The following is a 24,401-nucleotide window of genomic DNA, read 5'->3' on the forward strand; positions in this document are numbered from 1 at the left end:
AAGTTCCTTGAGGGCAGGCATTTATTTTTATACTCAGTTATTAGTACCACTGTACCTGACACACAACAGGAACTTAACAGATTTTTTTTTTACTAACTGGCCAATGATTTATATGTTGCTAATCTAGTAGCTTTTCTTGGGCTCTCCAGCTCCTCACCCTCTCTGCAATGTTGGTTGCTGTTGATCACCCTCTTCTCTCAATATTCCCCTCTTCACATTTTTACAACTCTTTGTTGGTTGTCTTCCTAAATATTGCACTGATCTTTCTCAGACTGCTTTTGCTTTATAGAATCTTCATCCATGTACTAAGTGTATCCCTTGGATCTTTTCTTCTCCTCTCTCCCTCTCCCTTCTCTTGGTGATGCCATTAGCTTCCTTGGGTACAATTATAAGCACTAGGCCAGGGGTGGGGAACCTGAAGGTTCCCTACCCCTGTATGCCATCCTTTTGTTAAGTATCTCCTATTTATCATATATGTGTATATATGTACATTATATTTATTACATATATGTATATTTGTGTGTATATATGTGTATGTGTGTATATCTTGTTTATACATGGTTGTTTGCCTGTTGTCTCCCCCATTAGACCAAGAGTTCCTTGAGAGCAAGGACTGTCTTTTGCCTTTATTTGTATTCCCAGTAATTAGAAAGGTGACTGGCAAAAAGTAGACATTTAATATTGATTGGCCAACTAATAGAACTAAAGCAAGATTTTGATTTTTCAAGGATATGAAGAAAAGAGTAAAAGAACTTGCAGAAATATTAGGTACATGTCTATATGAAATATATATATATGTAAGCTATTGGCAAAACTAACAAAAAGCAAAGTAAAAAAAACAAAAAGAATAAATATAAATTGGTAAAGATCATAAGTAAATGAATGAGTGAAGACAGGAATTTGTGGGGAAAATTTAAGTGTTTGGTATGTAAAAAGCACAATGTGAAGTGCAGGGGATACAAACAGCAAAGTAAAATACTCCCTTCCCTTTTCTCAAGAGCTAATTCTCTAATAGGGAAGAAAAAACATGCAGGAGATTTCAGTGGCAAGTTGTATTGAAAGACCCAAATAAGAATAAAATCCAAGAACACTAGCCTATCGCAGAATTCAGAAAACTGTGAATGGTAATGCATAATAAGTAATTCATATCAAAGATAAATCAACATAATAGTATCTTTAGATTAAGCAGGATCATGAGAGTATCAAAAATGGAAGGAAAACAAGTACCATATTTGGAGAAAGAAATGGAGAAAAATTCCTAGATTGATCAAGCCCTAGAAACATTCCACAAGTAGAAAGCATTCATGGCTCTCAGCACACAGAATCCTGCAATGATAAATATTCCAAATGACAAAGAGTGGCAAAAAAAATGGTATTCAAGTGTCAAAAGAGAGAAGGGGAGTGGGGCTGGGTAAATAAGTTACCAATTAAAATCTCCTCAAACTTCTCAACAACCCAGGAAAGAGACCTAATGGGTCAGGAATATTTGCAAGATATAAAAGCATTGGGTTTGGATTTTTAAAAAATGGCATATCTAGCAAATATGAACATTCTAAATCAGGGTAGAAAAATTTAATCTGAAAGAAAAATTAAGAGGAAAAAACTCACCATTGAAGTGATCCCTTTAAGAATTCAAGGAGGAATTCTTAGTCAATAAAGAATTGTACTAGATCTAAAAGTACAACAATAAAGACAACAGAACATTACAAGCCTATCATTAGCTATATGGTCAGTTTTACAACATAAATTATAGGCTCCAAAAAAGGAACAAAGAAATCAGGTGGTAAATATATACCATCATGAATGAAAAAGTGATAAAATGTACGTAAACAAAATGCATGTATATGCATAGATTATTTTGTGCGATGGAAAAAGAGGGTTAGGTATGTAGTATAAAGACCTGCTTTGAACTAACTTAACTTCTTTACTACCAATGTCATTTTACACAAATCCCATAATCCTCATCTTCAAAATAAGGTTGGCTTAGACAATCTCTGTCTTTCCTTCCAAGGTGAAATCTCTAGTCAAATGACAGTGTGTATCCAGGGCTAGCCTTAATGTCAGGTGATATGGGTTTCAAGTCATACCTCTGATACATACTGACTGTGTGACCTGGGCAAGGCATTTACCACCCCATGACTCTCTAAAACTATAAATTGGAGAAGAGTTGTTGATGTGTATTGGTCAAGAGAGCTCCTTTCCATGGAACTTCCTACACTGATGAAACTCTAGTCTTGACAACCCCCTCAAAAATAGATTATAGTTAACCTAATAAGAATATCATAATATGCACCTAATATAATACACATAAACACACCAAAAAGGAGCATTTAAAAACTCTTTGTGGAGGGAGAGAGGAAAAGGACAAGAAAGATTGCTAGAAATACCCAAATCCAAGCTCTTAATTCAATCCGCCCCCCAAATATATGTATGTCTCTATGTATATGTGTACATGTATGTATATATGTACACAAATACATATATGTATATTATTCACATATGTACATTTAATATATACATATACATACACCTATATATACACAGATATATGTAATATATGCTACATATGTTATATACATTTTTGTCTCTAGATATATAGTTTAAATGACCAAAAAAATCAGTCCAATAAACTAAATCAGTTTAATAACAGAAACAGATGTAGGAAAAGAAAATTGATTTCACTTCCTCCAGATATTAAGAAAAATCTTGATAACTACATTATTTGTAACTGTGAAATACTGGAAACAATATAAATGTCCAGCACCTAGGGAATAGCTCAGCAAATAGCTGTGTACAAATGTAAGAAGTCTTTAATGCAATTATTAATGACAGCTATGAGGAATAAAGGGAAATGTGGGAATGCTGATATGAAATAATGAGAAGTGAAGAAAGGAGGAGCAGATCAGGCTATGCATTGGCTATGACTATATCAAAGGCAACTACATGCAGAATAAAGGTGAACAAATAAACGAGGAAATGAGGGGAACACAAAGGGAGGATTAACTGACAGATTGCCTTAGGTAACTAGGTTGAAGTCATTTGTTTAACTAGCTGTTGATACATGTTTAATTGCTCTTCTCGGTTTTTTCATAATTATTTTTTTAAAAATACTTTAATTTCTAGCATCCATATGAACTCATAATCCTTTCCAGCAGGATGGCTTGACCAGAGGTCAGCTTAGTTATGGTCTTAAGGAGTTGGTATGCTAAAAAGAAAGAGGAGAGATGTTTTTATGGTCTCCTTTAATATATTCCCTTATGAGAATTCTTTGGGCTGGATCCAATCCTTTTTTCTATTCAATATTTATGTTAGGGTTTTAGAATTCCTGGTTGACTTAGATAAAATATGTTTCCAAAAGATGGCTTATCTTTTGATATGTCTCTAGACAGCTGTCTGTCTTCACTAAGGGTCTTGCAACTAGCCCTCTAAGTAGATTACCATAAATTTAATTAAAAATAAAAGTAATAAGCATGTATTAAGCAGCTAGCATGTGCCAGGCACTGTGCTAAACACTTTACAATTAATATCTCATTTTGTCTTCACATCAGGAAGTAGGTGCAATTATCATCTCCATTTTACAGATAAGTTGTTGTTCATCTTTAGTTTTTGAAGAGGACCCATGATATCACAGGGTTGTCTTGACTCATGGGTGAATTGGATTTAAATGAGGCAGAGCTGTACAAAGTCATCAGCCTCACTCTCTCCTCAAGAGTCATTGAAGTCCAGTGGTGAGACAAAACTCGAGAAGACGGGCAATGGTTGAGGATGCAGTGGATGACCTTGGTGTCTTTAACCAAGGTCTCCATGCTGCACAGTGCCTGATTCGACCTCCATCAGGCTGTTGGAATGAATTGTTCTCATCCACCCATTCTACCTGGAGAAGTAATCACACATTTGAGGTAGACACCCCTCCTAACTCACCATAGGGCTTGTGGCCCATTAGCTACCCTCAACCTGATTTAGACCATCTGCCAAGATGTTTACCAGAGTATAGCCATTACAGCTTCTTAGAGCCACAAATGAGAGTTGACTGCCAAGTGTATACCAAAGGTGGGTGAGCAGTCCCGCAAAGGGCTTGGCAAGCCCTCACACCAGAGGTACTGGTCCTCGTTGAACACTCATACACACAAGCAGATGAGTAAACTGAGGCTGACAGAGGTTAAGTGGTTTACCCAAGGTAAGACAGTTAATAAGCATCTGGGGCCACATTTGAAATTTGGGCCTTTCTGATTCCAAGCCCAGAGCTCTATCCCCTGTATGACCTAGCTGCTTCTAAACACATAGCAGTAGTCCTGGGAAGCTCCAAAACTCTCCCTGGGAGTTCCAAGCAATCCCAGTGAGAAAGGAAGTTTGGCATCTTCTATTCCAGCTCTCTGTTTGCTACATGAATGCCTTCCATAGCACTCATACCGGACAAATGGTTAACCATATCTAAAGCAACAACAACAAACCCAAAAACTAAATGATCGATAAACCCTATTCAATTATTTTCAACCAAAAATTCATTAAGACCAAAAAAAAAAATACAGTCTCAAATTTCCTGGAGACTTCATTCTAATATGGAGGTTAACAATAGAATGCAATGTTGCAAAAGGTGGGTCTAAATCGCATGAAGGTGTATAAGAAATGTGAAATCACCTTCCCTGGGTGGGGAGGAGGATCAGGAGAAGTATCACTGAGGAGGCGATACCTGAGATGGGACTTTAAAAGAAGAAAAGGCTTTCAGCAGGCAGAGATGTAGAGGAAATGCATAATGGACATGGAGTGGGAAAGGGACAGTTAGACCAAGGAACAGCTAGATATACTCTGGCTGTATCATAGAGGGAATGTAAGAATCAATGTACAAATAAATGAATGAAAAACACATTTAGTGAGTGCTTATTATTCACCAAGCACTGTTATAAGCAGGACACAAAAATGAAATGAGTCTGGAAAAAATAGGTTAGAGCCAAATGGTGCAAGATTATAATAGATAAGTGTTTTTTTTTATTTTATCCTCAGGGCAATGGGGAGCAACTGAAGCCTAGGGAGTGAAGCAGTCAGAACTATTCATGAGGAAGATTGTTTTGTTTGCTGCATGGAGTATAATGGAGTATATATATATATATATTGGAGAGGGAAGAGGCTAGAGGAAGGAAAACCAGTCAGAGGCATGTCTAGTCCATTTTTGATTGTTAAGATTGATGTCTATAAGAGATAATAAGACTCAGCATGGTAAAGTGGATACCTCTGCCCCCAAGGAACAAAACCTCTCAACATGGTCTTTGTGAGGAGTGATGCTAGGATTGATTCTTGGTCAGACATAAATAGAATAATCTCTTTTGGTATATATTTGCCAGTTTTTATGTTCTTGATAAGTAACGACCATGTATAAAGTCAGTCTCCAGTGGGTGGGTAGTTTTCTGTTGTGATAGCGATGCAATTTATCTGTTTCTTATCCAATCAGCACACATATGAGCAGCAACATTTTTTTTTTGTCCAGGCATAGTACTGATGAGCCTGGGGTCAGGGAGGCCCAAGTTCAAATCCAACCTCAGATACTTACTAGCTGTGTGACATTGGGTAAATCACTTAACCTCTATGTGACACAGTTTCCTCATCTCTAAAGTGGGCATAATAACAGCAACTATTCCTAGGGGTTGTCACAAGAATCAAATGCCTGTTTACATAATAAGTGCTTCCTTCCCTCCCTACAGTATCAGATAGTTGCCTGGCACACTGAGAAATTAAGTGACTTACTTAAGGCTAAAATAGCACTTGAACTCAGGCTGGTCTTCTATATTATGCCACTCTACTTTTAGGTAGTTATTATTTAAATATTTTAAAAGGTGCTCATTACTTGGATGCTTCTACAATGCATATGAATTCCAAAGACTAACTCGACATTATTAAAAATCCAGTATTTTAAAGATAATTCTACAGTGAAATTCACAAGAATGCCACCAAAAAAAATTTTAAAAAATAAATCCTTGTGATTGATACAAAAAGAATGTCAATCTCTGAGAATGACAATCTGTCACCCTTTATATGGAGTGAATTCAATATTAAATTAAAAACTATAGGAAATAATTAAAGAGAAAGCCACCCAAGCTAATGTCAAAAAAATAGGACTTTTAAAGTAATTATAAGGGCATAATCAAGTTAGGAAGTCAATATAATTTAGGAGAGGAATTCTAATAGATTGATGACATTAATTTGCTACTAGTTACTGACAGCTAACAGAAACTTGGTAAGTCTCCACTAAGTATACAGAATTCCTTAAAAAGTCTATGTAAAAAGCAAATATAGAAATGTCATATAAAAGACATATCCCAAAAGACTGAAAATGAAGTAATGGTATGATTTGATACAAGATGTCATCATCTCCATTTTGAATTGCCAATCAGTAAATATATTCCTTTCTAATTGTTACACAATTAATGAGCAAAATGGGGAAATCAAATGAAGTAAACTTTCAAGTTTATAATACTTGAAGAGAAATTGAGTTCATAATTTTAAGTCAAAATTAAATTATAGTAGATTATTAATTCAGTATTAAAAACAATGGAAGCAAACTGCATAGAAATTTAATGGATTTATTATACCATGAGCTAAATTTTAAGATATACTTGTAGTAAATTATCTACAAACACAAATGACCTTATAGGCTCTTTCCATTCAATGGAAATTAGTCAGTATACTTAGAAATGAGGCTACTATACTCAGCCTAAGCAGCACTTTTATTTTTTGCCCCATATGACTCCTGAATTAATTTTAGTTCACATCACTCATAGAATTCAGAGCTTCAAATTTGAATGGGACCGCAGAGGTCTTCTAAGTTCAGTCTGTGCCTGAACAGGAATCCCTTCTATTACATACTGATCATTGAGGCATTGTTTGAATTGCTCCATTGAGAAGGAAACCAATACCTTCAGAGGAAACTCATTTTTGTTTCAGATTGTTCAAATTATTAGGAAGACTTTCTTTGTAAAAAGCTAAAAGCTGCCTCGATCCTCAACTTCTACCCCTTGCTTCTAGGTCTACCCTCTGGGAACAAACAAAACAAATCTAATTCCTCTTCCATGTGACATCCCTTCAAACCTTTGCAGATGACTGTGATGTCTTACTTAAGTCCTTATCTCCTTCAAAAGATTCTAGCCTGGCATTTTGCTGTGTTTTACCACCCTGGTCACTGAACTCTGTATGCACTCAAGCTTATGAATAGGAATAGGAACTGGCCCTGTGATTTCAGCAATACAAGGAACTTCCAGACGAGCCAACTGGTTAACAAGGAAGTTTAAGGTTGGAACTTCTAGTCTTAGAGAATTGCTGCAGTAAATGAGAGGTGGAGTGACCTATGCAGAGGAACACAAGCCAGTATAGAAGAGGTTGGATCTGGACCTGGGTGTTCCCAGTGCAGAGGACACTTCTCAGTTCTCTAGGCCACAGCTACTTCAATGCTGCATAAAATGTGCCACTCAGGACAAAACAAAGGACTTACCAATAGAGCAGAACAATCATATTCCTGGTCCTATATTGCCCTGACCTACTTGTCCGTCATTGTTTTAACCAAAAAAAAAAAATCTAGCAAGACCTGTTCTTGAAGAATACATGATTGATCGATCACCACATCTCCTCCCAAATGTTCAAAAATCTTCTCTTTTTTTAATATGTTCTACAATTTTGCAAGTAATCAAAATTCAGGTGACTGACTCATCTACAATTTACACGTGCTACCTTTTTCTCCCCTCTCCTCTCCCTCTCACTCCGTCCCTCCCTCTCCATCTCTCTCTCTGTCTCCGTCTCTGTCTCTCTCTCATATGGACATTAATACATGAATTTCCCTTCTCCTATCCTGTGGCATCTTGCCCATTCACTGTGACCTTTCAGAAATCACTGACAATGACTCATCCATCACATCTACCAGTTCTTCCTATAGGACCCCACATTTCAAATGGAATGAGTGTTAGATGCCATCTCACTCAAACCCCTTATTTTACAGATGAGGAAACTGGAGTCTACAAAACTATTGTAATTTACTTATGGTCAAACAGGTAATAAGTGAAAGAGCCAGGATTTGATCCCTACCCTCCATCTCTAAACCAGTCACTCTCAGTATTGAAGAGCATGCAGCCTTTTCTTTCAGTTCCCTGAGGGTTGGTAACTTGACATCGGCAGTCCGATGGCACAGTAGATAGAGTTCTGGACCCAGTGTCAGGAAGACTCATCTTCCTGAGTTTAAATCTAAGACTCAGACACTTACCAGCTGTGTGACCCTGGGCAAGTCACTTAACTCTGCCTCAGTTTCCTCATCTGTAAAATGAGCTGGAGAAGGAAAGTACCTTTGCCAAGAAAACCCAAATGGGGTCACAAAGATACTACTGAAACAACTCAACAGCAACAACAAAAACTTGAAACTACGGAAGGGAAGCTGTCTGCTTAGTCTTCACCAACTTCTTACCTTGTTCTCAAGTCCATATGGAAACCATATTTTGGTTTGGTTTGGTGCTATTCCTCCCTATCCAAAAATTTTTCTACTTGGTAGTCAACAAGGCAATAATTAAGTAGGCAATGTGCAAAGCAATGGAGAGAAAGGGCAAAAACATTCTAAAAGTTCACATTTTAATGGGAGAAACAGCATACAGATGGCTATGTACACATGAAAGAAATACCGTATAAGTGGAGGGTCTCCGAAAGATAGCACTTAGGTGGAGTGAGAGTTCAGAAAAGGCCTCCTGAAGAAAGGTAAGATTGGAGTTGAGGCTACAAGGATACCAGAGAAGCCAGAAGGTATAGCTAAGGAGGGAGACCATGCCAGAGCCCAAATCATTATTATCACCCACAGACTCCATGCTGTGGTCCTAACCCTCCTTGATGTTTCTTTACTTTTAACATACAAAAAGTTTCCTCTCTCTTACTTTTTAACATTCATCCCTGTCATTCTCAGACATAAGCCCTCCTGATACAATTCTCATGGGACCATGTTTCTCTTTTGCATTCACATGCCCTTTCCTTCTTTCCATCTTTTATGTATGTCTGTTAAAAAAACATGGCAGTCAATTGCATGTTTACATATGGCTTTGCAGAAAAACCTCCTTTTTTCCTTATCAGAATAATTTTCTTTTGTGCATATCAAATGTGAATAAAATGTTTTCATTTTACTTTCAGAAGTAACATTTCAGTCCTAGACATTTTAGTGCTAAGAAATCTAGCAAAAGTCACCTACCTTGAACAGGAAAGATGCAGATGTCATTTGGCCTCTGAGGTCCCTTCCAGCCCGGGGCTATGATCACATGTTCTTACAGTCTACAAAAACAAAAAACCATGAAGATGTATTTTTTGTTGGTGATTATAGCTTGGCATGACTATATGAAATCAGACCCGTGGCTGTATATGTGATGTTGCACATAGTGTTTACTGAGTGAGCAAAGGAGAAGACGGGTATGAGTAAGAGACAGCACAAGATGGAGCTAGTTTTTGAGCAACTGCTAAATGGGTCACAGTCACTCTGGACTAAGTGGCGTGGCTGAAGGGCATCTGAGTACACATCCAGTGAGGACATTCTGTGTTCTGAATGAGCCAGTGTTAGACTATAGGTATGTGGGGAACTGAGATCTAGGGTAAGGCAGAACCCGTCTATCTCTTGGGTGGCCTGAAAAATTACAGGCCTTAAGCCTTATTTCTTTAAAAGCACAGACCAATATTAGCATTCTGGGACCTGAGCTGATCAAGTCCTGATAGATGGAGATATCCAACAGGCCAGCTTTGAGATGCCAGTAGTGCATCTGCAGAAAAAAAAGCCAATGTACCTAGATTCTGGACGTAAAGTGAAGTGTTTGTAAGAGGGTTTCAGTGAGTCTACACCCTTGCATATATCTCCTCAAAAACATGTCATCTAATTGTTGCTGTTGTAGACATGTCTGGCTCTTCGTGAGCCCACTTGGGATTTTCTTGGCAAAGGTAGTGGATTGGTTTGCTATTTCCTTCTCCAGCTCATTTTATAATTGAGGAAACTGAGGCAAACAGGGTTAAGTGACTTGTCGAGGGTCATATAACTAGTAATTGTCTGAGGCCAGATTTGAACTCAGAAGTCATCTTCCTGACTCTAGACCCTGCACTCTATCCACTGGGCCAACTACCTGCCCATCATCTAATTAGAGAGGCAGCATTCCATAATAAAGTGTGCTGAATTTGAAACCAAGAAGCTAAGGGTTCAAGTCACCATGTGACCCTGGACAAGTAACTGAATGTCTCTCTAAGACCTTTCTTCCCTCTCCGGTATAATGGGGGGCTGCTGCTCTGTAAGGTCCTTTCCAGCTGTGACTCTATGATCCTATACTAACTAAAATAGCAGCACTTAAACTGTGCAGTGCTACCTCTGGGCTACTCTCCAACTTACGCTCACAGGTTTATAGAAAGCTACCAGCATGAGAAAAGTTGAATGAAATAGTGGTGTGACGATCCTAGCCAGAATTTTACTGATTTAACCAGTGATATGTGTTCTGTATGATATGAAGGATTTCACAGACATAAATGCCTCAATCATAGTAGGGCAAAGTGTGCCAGTGATATCCTGCTTTATGATATGAGCCTCAGTCATCTAATATCAGAAAATAAAGTAATAATTACAGACTATTCCCAAGTTTTGTTCTCAAAACACTCTTTACTAATAGAATCCTTTAATCCTTGTATATTTTTTTTACTATTGCCTCGTATTATTTTACACCATGAAGAGTAATGGGGAAAATGTATCAGAATGTCTCCAGAAAGGAGAAATGCATTTCTAGCTTACTGCATCAATGTGTACGATGAATGATGAAAAGGAAAGAGACAGGCTCCCCATCTTTCTTTTACCTTCTTCCTGAAAATCTTATTCTAAACTATGGCTCAGTGGTGAGAGAAGAAAAAAGATTGCTGTTGTCACATATGCCCAAGCATAAAAAGTTTACCACCATAACAATGACAGCTTGTCCTCTGCTCTAGGAGCTTCCATAAGTGAGATGAAAACACAAGGGCTTAAGGAAAGCTCACATGCCGATTGCGTTTGGGATGCTGAAAGTCGAGCTTGACTTGGCTGGAATTGCTTCTTTTAGTGCTTGCAGGTGAATTGTGGTGTGACTTGGAATCTATTAAACAAACCATCCTGAGAAGGAAGGGGTGAAGATGCATCATCTGGGAGGTGGCATTGCTCTTGATTCTGACAGACAGAAACATCCCCTTCTGATAAGGACAGTGAAAAACAGATGGCTTGAAAACAAAATTTAGGGATCCTCAATTGCTTTATGGAGACAAAAAAAAGATTTTCACTCTGCTTGGAAAGCTAAATTCCTTTTGCAGTTCGTCTCATTGTGCTAATTTTTTTAATACCAAATTAAACTACAAAATATCTTCGAGACTTTGATGATCAAAAGATTTGATATTACTATGGTCACCTTGACCTATATGATTTATAAACGATGTAAATCATAATAAATATTTCCAATGTATTCCAATACTCATGCACCCTTTTAAATTTTATTGAATACTCCATTCTTCCTCAATATACTCTATGCCGTATACATGGCACATTTTTGAGATCAATCTGCATTATTAACATTTTCTCTGTCATTTTCTCAAGTGTAGACAATCAGCAAAGTAACAAGTTGAGGCCTGATTTGTAGTATTTACCCATTTCCAAGGTATAAACGCTCACAGTGAATATTTATTGATTAGTTCTCATGATATCATTAGAGCTGGCTCCAGCACACCACTGGAATGACTATGAAGAGTGGAGAGAAGTGGGGCAGAGGTGAGAGATGCTGGGGAAATTAGAAACAATAGGATGTGGTGACAGACTACATATGTAAGATGAGGGAAAGTGAGAAAATATAACATGAAAGTTGGGAATCTTGAGGACTAGAGGAATGAAACAGTGATATTTGAGAAAGAGGTGCATCTAAGAGGAAATACAATGTTGTAACAACCCATTTTTGTCTACTCATCATGTGTTGCTCTTTCATATCCAAAGAGAAAAAGTATGTGTGTTTATGTGGAGGAATGAAAGAAGAAAAGGAGGACTATTTTCCATCCATGATTTGAGAATGTAAAACTCTTCACTGGGAGGTGTATGCTACAGGAAAAACTGATGTGGTAGGGATAGGGTGTGGTGATATGTATCATTAGGGAAGCCATGGGGGATTCTGTTGCCAAAACAATGGAAGCTGTCTGGGTTGGCAAAGATTATAACCATTCTGAGGATTTCACACCCTGCACTGCCCTGAAGATCATCAGTGAAAGGGGACAGGGTAAAGAAATATTTAAGGAGGTAGTATAGTTTTATTAAGACGAGACTATAGGAGAAGACTGGGACATGATGCATGTCACAATTAGTTGATCATGCATTCCTTGGAGTCAGCTTCCCTGTGTTTATTCCATGGCTCACATGTTGAAAACCACTGGTCTATGCCTCATCATAGATTTGTGTAAATGATTTAAAAAAATTCAGGTATTGAGCTTTATATTTATACCTATTATTATATCTTGAGAGCTATCCCTGTGCTTTGGCTCATCTTTCTAGTGTATTGTTATTTTTTGGATCCTATATTGAACTCCAGCCCTAGGAAGGAGCCATATGCTTTCTACCCTGTTTTATACCACCTTCTCCTTGTAAATAGACTTGGGTTTATAGATGTTAGTTACAGTTGAAAGGATACCAAATGTCTAAAGGTTAATCCTGCATTTAACTGGGGCAGGGATAGAAAGCTTAGTAGCACCTCAGAAATGAATTATTGGAACATACCAATTATAGTTGAATCATTTTTAGAAAAAGATAAAGAGTAAATTGAAAAATAAAAATAAGGTATTTTTACTAGCACTTCTTGACAATTTCTAAAAGGCACAGCTCATACTTTTTGCCTGCTATACATTATACTATGCAGTCTTACACATAGTATGTCCTCAATAAATGCAACAATAAATTTGTTATTAAGGTATATAACTATTATAACATGGCATAGGAGGGGAAGAAGTAAATATTTTTTATGCATATACCTAGTATCCGGCGTAGTTCTCTTCACACTCTGGGTCACTGACTGACAAATATTTTAGCAGTATAAAAATAAAATCCATGTGCCTCTCTAGGCCTCCATTTGGTCATCTATAATTGAAGAGGTTAGACTAGATAACACTTAGGTCCCTTGGACCTCTGATATCCTGTGATTCTATAATACTACTCAGTTTTGAGGTTTAAAAGGAATTTTACATAAGTTTTCTCTAACTGTGATTATTTTGCAGACCTGAGATAATGCACAACTCCTAAATTCAACGAATGCTTATACCTTTACTGAGCTGTGAAGTTATTGATCCCACTCATCTCCCCAGAGTAACTTTGATGACTAGATTTTCTGGAACTAGTTCTCACAGAATGACTTCACCAGAATCCAATAACTACGACTATAAATATAGTTTTAAAATATAAACATTACTTTACACAAACAACAATAACATACAATTTCGATCAACAGCAGGGAAGTACTTTTCCAAGACAATTTCCTACAGTTACTTGGTAAATCATTTCAGATTATGATAAAATGTTCTATCCATAATTTTCTTAGGATGATTGATTTATAGTAAGATTTTTTCTTCTCAGAAAAAAAATTTGTGGCAAAATAGATCCTAATCCTCCAGATAATCAATGAAATATTCACCCACACAACATGTAACATCTGCACACTCGAAAAGCATCACTCAGAATATTAAATAATCACATCCATCCGTAAGTTTAGTTATGTTTACTCTTAGAATAAGTTTATTGACAATCTGGCTCCAACATTTGCAACACAAAGAAAAACCTAGTTGGTCTTTCTCTAAGAAATATCAAAGAATTAAACAAAAATGAGCATATTTAAAAACTTTGGGGCATTCTAAGTAACTGTTTTTCAGTTAAGATAAAAATATATAAATATAATTAGCTACCAGCTTGCTTCTTCAAAGAGAAATAGAATTCAGATGGGTATGAGCATTTAATTATGTATTTGTGTAATGGAGAAAAAAGATTGAATAATAAATGCATAATATGTTAATATGTTATCTATGAGGTTCTGGATGGTATAGTGTATAAAGAACTGGTCTTGGAGTCAGGAAGGCCTGGTTTCAAGGCCTATCACTTGCCTGCTATCTTTGTGACTCTGAGCAGTCACTAAAATCTCTAAAGCCCCAAACAATTCATTAAGACTTCATGTTGCAGGGCAGTTTCGTTGGTAAAGGTTTCCATACCTGGGGTTCCCCAGACCAATGAAATTATAGGATCATAAGATTATAGGATCCTAGCTAGAGAGATAGAATGGAGGTTTGATAAGAGAAAGAGTAGTCAACTTTATAAATAATCCAGTCCAGTTAACAAGTGCATACCACCTCCATTGCTGGGATGAGGAGGTGAGAGGAATCCCCTCCCTTCGCTGTACTGGATGTGCAAAGGAAAGCAAGAATTGTCTGTGTCCCAGAATAGAGGCCTTCTTGAACAAGGCCCAAGCTGTTTCTTCTCTCTTTTTATACCATACAGAGTGGATGCCTTTTGCTCTCTTCCTTTCCATATTCTTGACCTTGAGCAAATAATCAAATGATACTATTTACACATATCAACTGATTATGGAAAGAATATAGGCCCTGGAGTTGGACTACCAGGATTCAAGTCACACCTCTGGCATTGACTGACTAAAGGCTAGTTAAGGAACCTCCATGAGCCTTGTTTTCCTCCTGTCACTTAACTACTCCATGCCTCATTTCTCTCATCTATACAACAGGTAAACCATATTTATGGTATTTCAATGGAGTGATATCACCAAAGCATTTTTTCATGCTTGCTCTCTATATAAATGAGATCTATTATTATGATGTCCAAAAACTAATAAAGAAAACCATAATAGTATTGCTAGTATATCACTTGACCTGTGTTAGCCTTGGTTTCTCATCTATTTAATGGATGTAATGTTACCTATTATATATAATCACCTCAAAGGGTTCTTGTAGGAATCAAATCACCCAATAAATGTAGCAATTTTTGTACCTTAAAGACTTATATACATGTCACCTCTTGTTTTTGTGCTTATCCTTCTTCATCCTATTAGTATCAGTCAATTCTCTTTAAAGTATTGATAACAATTCTTTATTACAAATAACAGAATTTTGATTTTTCTTTTACCAATCCTATCTTAAACCACTTACAAAAATGGCATTTTATTTGTATTTTGTATTCTCTAATATTGAAATAGGATCACATACAGTGGCAAAGTGTTAGACTGTGAGGTCCCCCAGGTGAACAAGTCAACAAGCTTTTTTTTTTAACACCTACTACTACCTAACACTATGCCAGACATTATGCTAAGTCCTGGGGATACATGTAGAGCACCACCTCCCCCCAAAAAGGCTTTTCTTTCAAGGAACTCAAGGTCTATTGGAGAGATAGCATGCAAACAATTATGTAAAAACAAAATTTATACAGGAAAAATTGAAGATAACCCCAGAAATAAGGCATTTCCATTTAAGAGAATTAAAAGTAAAGTTTTCCTGAAGAAGGTGGGATTTGAAGAAAGTCAAGGAAGCCAGGAGGTAGAGATGAAGAGAGAGAATTTCAGGGATTGCTGACAACCAACAAAAATGCTTTGAGTTGGGAGGTGGATAGTTGTAATGTTAGGTGGCACAGTGGATAAAGTACTGTTCCTGGAGTCAGGAAGACTCCTCTTCTTGAGTTCAAATCTAGCTCCAGACACTTGCTAGCTGTGTGATCCTGGGTAAGTCATTTAACTCTATTTGCCTCAGTTTCCTCAACTGTAAAGTGAACTAGAGAAGGAAATGACAAACCACCCTAATATTGTTGCCAAGAAAATCCCAAATGAGGTCATAAAGAGTTAGATATTACTCAAATGACTGAACAGTAACAACAGCAAAATGCAATTAAAAGCAAGGAGGCATGAATAACTGGGATGCAAAGTACATAAAAGCGACAGGTTAGACCTTTGCTTTAGGAAGATCATGAGGTGAGCGTGACCTGGAGTGGGGAGATACTTGAGGCATAGAGACCAAACCAAAGGCTATTACAGTAAGCCCACAAGGTGATGAAGGACTCAATAGTGGCGGTATGAGAAGAGAGAAAGGGGCATAAAGGAGAGATTTTAGAAGGTAGAAGGTGGACATGACAAAAGACTAGATATGAGGATAAAAGAAGATGAGGGGCAGAGGCTGACACCTATGTTTTGAGCCTGGGTGACTGGAAGTATGTTGGTATCTTCAATAGTAATGGAGAAATTAGAAGAGTAGAGGATTTGGAAGGAAAGATAATAGTTTGGTTTTGGACATGTTTAAGATGTCTATGAGACATCCAGTTTGAGATGTCCAATAAACAGTTACAGATGTAAGATTGGAGGTCAAGAGAGAGATTAGAGCTGGATAAATATGTCTGAGAATTATCTGCATAGATGATAATTGAATCTATGTGAGCTGATGATATCCCCAAGAAATATCATATAAGGAAAAGAGAAGAGGGACCAAAACAGAAAGGTGGAACAATTACCAGGCACTATCAGAAAAAAAATTAACAAAGGAGGTAGACAAAGGGTGGTCAGACATGTAGGCAGAGAATCATGTGAAAGCAGCATCTAGAAAACCTATGTAAAAGAGAATACGAAGGAGCAGGGAATGGTTGAACATGCCAATGGGTGCAGAGGTGTCAAGAAGGATGAAGTTTGAGCAAAGGCCATTACATTTGGCAAATTAGAGAATATTGGTAAGTTTGGAGAGAGACAAAGAGACACACACAGAGAGAGACAGCGAGAGAGACAGAGATAGAGAGAAAGAGAGACAGAGAAAGGAGACAGACAGACAGAGAGACAGACAGACAGAGATAGGAGAGATAGACAGAGATAGGAGAGACAGAAAAAGAGAGACAGACAGAGAGACAGAGAGGAATAGACAGAGAGAGACAGAGAGAGAGAGAGAGAGAGAGAGAGAGAGAGAGAGAGAGAGAGAGAGACAATACTTTGGGTTGAATGATGAGGTTGGCAGTGAGACTGAAGAGTTAAGAAAATGAGAGCAAAGGCCTTCTCAAGACATTCCACAGAAAGAAGGGAGAGATATAAGATGTAGTAAGAATGGAAAGATCAAGAGAGAGTTTTGAGGGAATGGAGGACACTTGGATATTGTGAGGGACTAAAGAATAGTGAAAGAATGACAATGAGAGAGGGGGAAATCTACCAGAGAAGGAGTGCTCACTTTTGATGTAGAGGAGGTTTGCCTTGACAAGGAGAGGGGCTACCTCTTCACGTGAGGTAGGAGTTTGATATTTGTGAATCATGTTACCATGGGAAAGCCACTTAACCCTTCTGAACCTCAGATAACTCTAAGATTTATCTACTATAGATAAGTTGGAGTCAGTATCAGCGGATGAGTTCTTACGCTCAAGAAATGACAGAACCATAAGATATTGATATATTGTACTATATTTCAGATTATAGTAGACGTAAACTTATTACGAAGATAAAATCATAATAAAACACAAGTTGTCTATGAAATTCTAGATCAGGAGCACAGATTTAGAGTTTGAAGGGATCCCAGAGGCCAGTTTCCATTTGGGAGCAGTACAGACCTGTGCATTTATCTGTAAAGAAGACTGCCAATATGGAAATTCTCTCCACCAATGGAGATCTGTAAGCTTCTGTAACTTATCATAGAAATATTTCTGGAGCATTGAATTCTTTCCCTTTGGTCATACAAATATACACAAAAGAACCAGAATTTCAACCCATGTCTTTCTTCTAAGATTAGTCTCTATATGCTATGAAATGCTCTCTCTTGGTGACCATTTTGTAGATGAGAAAACTGAAGCTAAATGAGGACTCAGGTAACTCAAAAGGCTCAAGTGACTTGCTCAAGGTCAAACAGGTAGAACGTAGCAGAGTTAGCATTCAAACCCCTGACTTCCAAAGCAATGCTCATCCACTCTATGACTGCCTCTCCAACATAATTTAATTTCTGTTATGCAACACCATAACTGATTTATGAAGGTGGTAGATAGCCAGTTATTTCATTTTCCTAAACAGTCAGAAAGTAGTTGCCCTCAACATTATGGACTTCAATTGATAACTTCTGCAAATGCTACTGGGAACCAGCATGATGATACCTCTCAGGCTTTGTTGTTGTTGTTGGTGGTGGTAGTGTTGTTTGTGTTGTATAAAAACATCTATTTCTTATTGATACTGGGTTTTTTTAATGCTATGTTGCAAAGGCAACTAAAACAGAGAGCGAATGTTACACATTTGTGGGGTGGAAGACTCCTCTGATTCAAATTTAATTCAAGACCTTTCCCAAGAAAATGAAAAATGATAATGAGTAAAATTCAGTGTATAACAATCTATATGCAAATATCTTTAATTGTTTTACAGCTACTCGCATTTGTTAAATATTTTGACATCATAGTTATTGCAAAACTGGATCTTGGTTCTTCACACACTTTTTAAATTTACATGGTAGTCTATAAGATTCTGAAGGATGATTTCATTGATGGGAATATTTTCTCTACTGGTTTAGACTGCAACCAGTCTATACTGTTTGCCTCATGTATAACTTTTACCCACTTTGCAATAAACATTTATAAAGCACCTACTAAATTTAGGGCACCATCCTGGGCACTGGAGATACAAGAGCAAAAATAAAAAGTTTTTAATCTCAAGGAACATGAATTTGGATGAGGAAGGATACAATATGGTCTTAAACAGCTGAATCTTTGTTGGGAGTCATCCAGTACATTGGAGGTTGTTTCTTCGTGTGATAGTCATGCTGTGGATATATCATTCCTCACCTTTGCCACAATTGACCTCCCTCTCTGAGGTACATCTCAGGATTGATATCCAATACCATAAACATTTATTAAGAACCTGCAATATGCCAAGGCACTATGCTAAACACTGCGAATACTAAGAATTGGGGATAAAAAAGAAAGACAGTCAAATCCTTTCAGGAGCTCACAATATAAAGGGAGACACAACACACAAAAGGAGGCATAAAAGGGGAGAAAAGCACACAAGGAAAGGACACCAGTGTTACCTGTTGTGGAGGTATCTTGTTCTGCGGAATTAAAACTAGGTTGGACAGCAGATCCAGAGAGAAGGGAGCTGAATGTCCAGTTCCTGCCCTTTATAAAGGAAGGGTAGAGCTTGGGAGGAGTTTGGTACTCCACCCTCCAGCCCTCTAAACAGAGGGGAGAAGAAGCTGAGGCAGGTGGTGTCAATTAAAGCTTGATTTAGCAGGTGGATTAATTAGTGATGAGCTCATCCTGGGAGGCACATCTTATTCCATGGAATTCCATGGAATTCAAATCAGGCAGGGCAGTAGATTGTTTCAACAATTCGGCCAGCAACTGCTGTGGGGGTGTAAAACCAACAACAACCAGCACACAGAACGCGGCAAAAGCCCAGGTCATTTTGATCTGCCTTACTAAGGAAAGCAATGTTAACAATCTTACTTTAATCCAGCATACAAATATCATTCACTTAGTTCAAGGGAAAAAGCCTGAACTTCAGAGCAAATACAATCAAATTACAAACAGACCAAATACAATTCGTAGTTACCAACATCTGAGTTCAGCCAGGGAGCTCGACAACGGCTGGCTCAGAGTCATGCGCTGCAGCTCAGAGCTCCAAAAAAAGAAAGCCAACCCCTGGTTTTATATATTTTGTTCAGGGTCAAAGGTGAGTCACACATGCGACTCAGCCATGTGACCTAAAATCATCACAAAAATGCGACTTAAACCCACATGGTCCAAGAGCCTCTGATGTCACAAACATTTCACTCAAACCCATTTTGATTGCCAATACATAGATACAGTGGTATAATTTGTATATTTTAGTAACATTTCTTGTACAATAATATCTTGTATAAATATCTTATATAATATTTCTTGCATGCAACTTCTTAGTGGTAATGTGCTGCTACCTCAGACCATCTGAATTCTGATTCCTTGGAGATTTGGTCACCCATGATTTGTTGCCACACAACATCCCTAGAAAAATGATTGGCGATAAAAAGATGGGTTTATGTTTCAAGGAATACTTAATCTCTATGTAACATAGCAATATTTGTGTGCAACTCCATACTAATCCTATGAACATTTATGTATCTTTTAGACTCCAAATAATACCTCTATAAGCAAAATATTCTTATACCTGCACGAAAAGTACATTATAATGGAACACAGGGTCATATGAAAGGAATAATTACTATGCTTGGACAATGTTAAACATAGGTGAGTGACAGAAAGGTTAGCAAATGAATAAGAATTTTAGACCACAAATTTCTATTGCTTTAAAAGATGCTAATGCAAATTGTAAACATGGCAGGAACCAGAGCAAATGAAATAACTCCGTCAGTGGCAGGAATTTTGAATACAAAGGAATAGAAATACGTGCCATTGATTGATGATTAATTAGATGATGTAAGATACAGGGGGTTAAAAATGTGGCCAGTGAAGAAGTTTAGTACAGTGGAAGGATTCTGGCTTTGGAGTGATACATATGATAGTATTACATTAACTCAATTAATGTGATTATCATATTGTAATATAATAATTCTGTGTTTCAGTGGGTTCATATTCCACCTTTGATGATCGCTTCTATGTGACTTCTCTGTGTGCTTCAGTTTCCTCATTCGCAATACATTGGCAGGACTTGGTGGCCTCTGAGGTCCCTTTTCCAGTGAGAAGGATATGATCATTCTAAATAAATTTACCCCAAGATTTATAGGGTTTCATATATATGTATGTATGTATATGTGCATATCACATACATATATATGGATGTAGGTGTGTGTATATATATTGTGTGTGTATCTCTCTATATATATGTATGTATATACATATATACCTATGTATGTAGGTGTGTGTGTATGATGAAGCCTAATAAGAACAACAATGCAGGGTTACCTTAATTTGACTTACGTTTATAGAATAATAGAAATGGATTGAGACATCAAATACAGTTAATGTAGTTCAAAGCAATTCAAAGAAACTCATCTCCATGGCAAAGCTGGGCAGCTGGGACCTAGAAGTACAAGCTCCCATTTAATTCAGCCCAACGATGGAATTCTATTATGCATTTGCTATGTGCAACAGCTTTGTTATGAGAATTATGTCAGTCTATAAAAGAGATTTAAGATATGACTCTTGTCCTCTAGGAGCTTACAATCTCACATGGGAGACATGGCACAGACATGGCTAGATAAAAATGCAGGATAATACAGCATACAGCAAAGTGAATTGTGTATATAATAAACCATATGATAATTCAGAAGAGATGCAGAATCCTAGGATTTTAGACCCAAAAGGAGACTTAGATCTTCAAGCTCATCCGGTTACTTTATAGATGAGCAAACTGAGGCCCAAAGGGGTTCAAGGACTTACCCAAAGTCAAAAACAATAAAACAAACCAGTTGACAGTGGGACTCAGCCTAGAAATGAGTGTTTCTGCATTCATTCTATTGCAATTTTTTTCTGTTTTAAGATGTGAGTTCTGCCTGTGAAAGTTATGTGTGTGTCAAATTGGTTATCTAAATAAGGCTCATGGAGAGACATATCTTTGGAATCTCACTCACCTTCTCCAAAGGACACTGATTCTTGCCTGGAGCAAAGCAAAAGACTGAGACTACTAAGCTGGTCCCTCTCCTCTCCTCAGAGAAGGGATTCTGTGCTAGAATTAAATTTTTTAGGCCTCTAAATTTTGTTAGTCTAAAATACTGTTTTTTAGGCTGAAGTTGCTACTCTACTCACCATGCCTTAAAGAGACAGCTAGGTGGCTCAACAGATAGAATGCTAAACCTCAAGTCAGGAAGACCTGAGTTCAAAACCAGTCTCAGACACTTATTAGCTATGTGACCTTGGGCAAGTCACCTAACTTTTATTTGCCTTAATCCACTAGAGAAGGAAATGGCAAAGCCCTCAAGCAAAAATATGTCAAGAAAAACCTATACGGGGTCACAAAGAGTTGGATACAACCAAACAACAGTCAAGCTTATATCTGGTGCTGTAATATCTTCCCAAATTTTAGTTCCATAAGAGACTATGACTAATAGTGAATAGCAAATAAACACATTTATCCAACCATATTGAAATTAGAACATTTATTAATGCTAAGAATATATGAGATGGAATGAACTCTCCAACATGAAGGGAAATATTTCAGCAGATATCTCAGAGAAAGGGAGAAAGTCTCCAATCTCAAGTAAAGGGAAATCCCTAAAGTCTCTAGGGAGGCAAACTGGAAATCAGGGTCATATTGTGACAACTTCTCCCCTCCTACTCCTTCCCGTAGTCCCAAAGTGTTCTCCCCTTTCCTCCTCCCTCCCCCTCTCTCATATGGTACTACATCTGATTTTCTCAAAGCCGAAAGCTTCAAGCTTAAAGCAGAAAGCCACAGGAAGGACAGAAGGCCTCTTTATTCTCACCCTCTAACCCCACCTCCACAGGCATAATCATCAACGAATTAGGTTTGCAACACAGGTATATTGCCATTCCATGTTCTAATAGACAGTATGATATGGAAGTAGGGTAGTTTCATGATAAGCCTTAATTTTTATTTCTTTTTGTCGTGGTTGTTGTTGTTGGAATAAGAAGTATATTTATTATATACATTAAAATACTTAAAACAAATTGGAAATAACAGAGGCTCACTGTTTCATATGTTCTTATTGTTCAGTCATGTCAGCTGTGTCCAACTCCTTGTGTTTTTCTTTTTTGGAAACATTTCTATGTCAAACTCAAATGCAAAATGAGAAAAGGAAAAAAAATGCCATGTGCACAGCCCTCCTATTCCTTAACCTACCCACTCCTCCTTTATCCTTTCCCCCTACCCTATCCCCTTGCCCTCTTATTTCTTTCTGAATTTAAAAGACTTTTATATCTATCTATCTATCTATCTTTTATCTACATATAATATCCATATGTGCATGTATTTCCCTCTTTAACCCATTCCTGCTGAGAGGCATGTTCCAGCACTACCTGAACTCCTCCCATTAGCTTGTCCTTTTTCCTTCTATGTCTCATTTGTATGAGATAATTACTCCTTTTTATCTCTCCCTACATGGTTTTATTTTTTTTATAATCAACCCATCATACTCAGCTCAGCCCAAGCCTTTCTTTCAAATTACCCAAGTAATGATCACAATCATAGGAGTACTGCTAATATTTTCACATACATGAAGTAATTTGACCTTATTGTGTCCCTTATAATTGGTCTTTAATGCTTACCTTATATTTCTCTTGGATGTTACATGTGGAATTTCCCTTAAGATCTGCGGTTTTTGTCACCAAAACCTGAAAGTCTTTCGGTTCATTAAATGAACTTTTATTTTTCATTCAGGATTATACTTAAAGCTGCTGGGTAAGTTACCCTTGGTCATAACCTGTTGCAACAATCTGCTAGCAGCTGCCATGGGAATGAAAGACCAACACAAGCCCAACAAGAAGAATGCTGCCAGCACAGATTCTTTTGATCTGCTTTACTAAGGAAAGTAATGTTAGGGGGTTAACAATCTTATTTCAATCCAACATACAAATATCATTCACTTAGTTCAGGGGAAAAAGCCAGCACCCTGAACTTTGGAGCAAATACAAACAAATTACAAACATACATTATAAACAGACCAAATACAATTCATAGTTACGAAAAAGCCATCAACATCTGGGTGAGCCAAGAGGCTCTTACAGTGGCTGCCCAGAGTCCCATGCCAACACTCCTCCAGGAGTGAGAGCCTCAAGCAAATAGCTCTGTTGTCTCTTTTTATGCAGTCTTTGGACATCATCAAACATCATCTGAGCGACCAGAACTTAGGAACATACTATTGGCTCTGGTCTTAGCAACTCCCCTTAGGACCCTGAGGGCTTCATGCCCACCTCAGCTTAGCACCTAGTAGATAGGAGTTTGGGCCTGGGGCTTTGCACCTAGTAAGGCTCGATCAAAGACACTTAATTTAGCATTCTAAAACAGTAAAAAAGTCCCAACTTAGTTGCCAATACATAACCCCAGGACTTTTGCTCTATGAAATATAGTATTCTAAGACCTATAGTCCTTTCAACATAGTAGCTGCTAGGTCTTGTGTAATGTTTATCATAGCTCCATGATATTTACATTTTTTGTTTTTTTTTCTTGTTGCTTCCAATATTTTCTTCTTAACCTGGGAGCTTTGAAATTTGGCTATGATATTTCTGTAAGTTTCCCTCCTGGAATCTCTTTCAGGTGGTGATTTTTTTTTTCCTATTTCTGTTTTGCCTACTTGTTCTAGAACTTCGGGGCACTTTTCCCTAGTAATGTCTTGTAATATTGTATCACAATTCCTTTTTTTGTCACAATTTTCGGGTAGTCTAACTATTCTCACATTATTTCTGCTTGATCTGTTCTCCAGAG

This window comes from Trichosurus vulpecula, chromosome 9 (assembly GCF_011100635.1).
Source record: "Trichosurus vulpecula isolate mTriVul1 chromosome 9, mTriVul1.pri, whole genome shotgun sequence".
NCBI lineage: Eukaryota > Metazoa > Chordata > Mammalia > Diprotodontia > Phalangeridae > Trichosurus > Trichosurus vulpecula.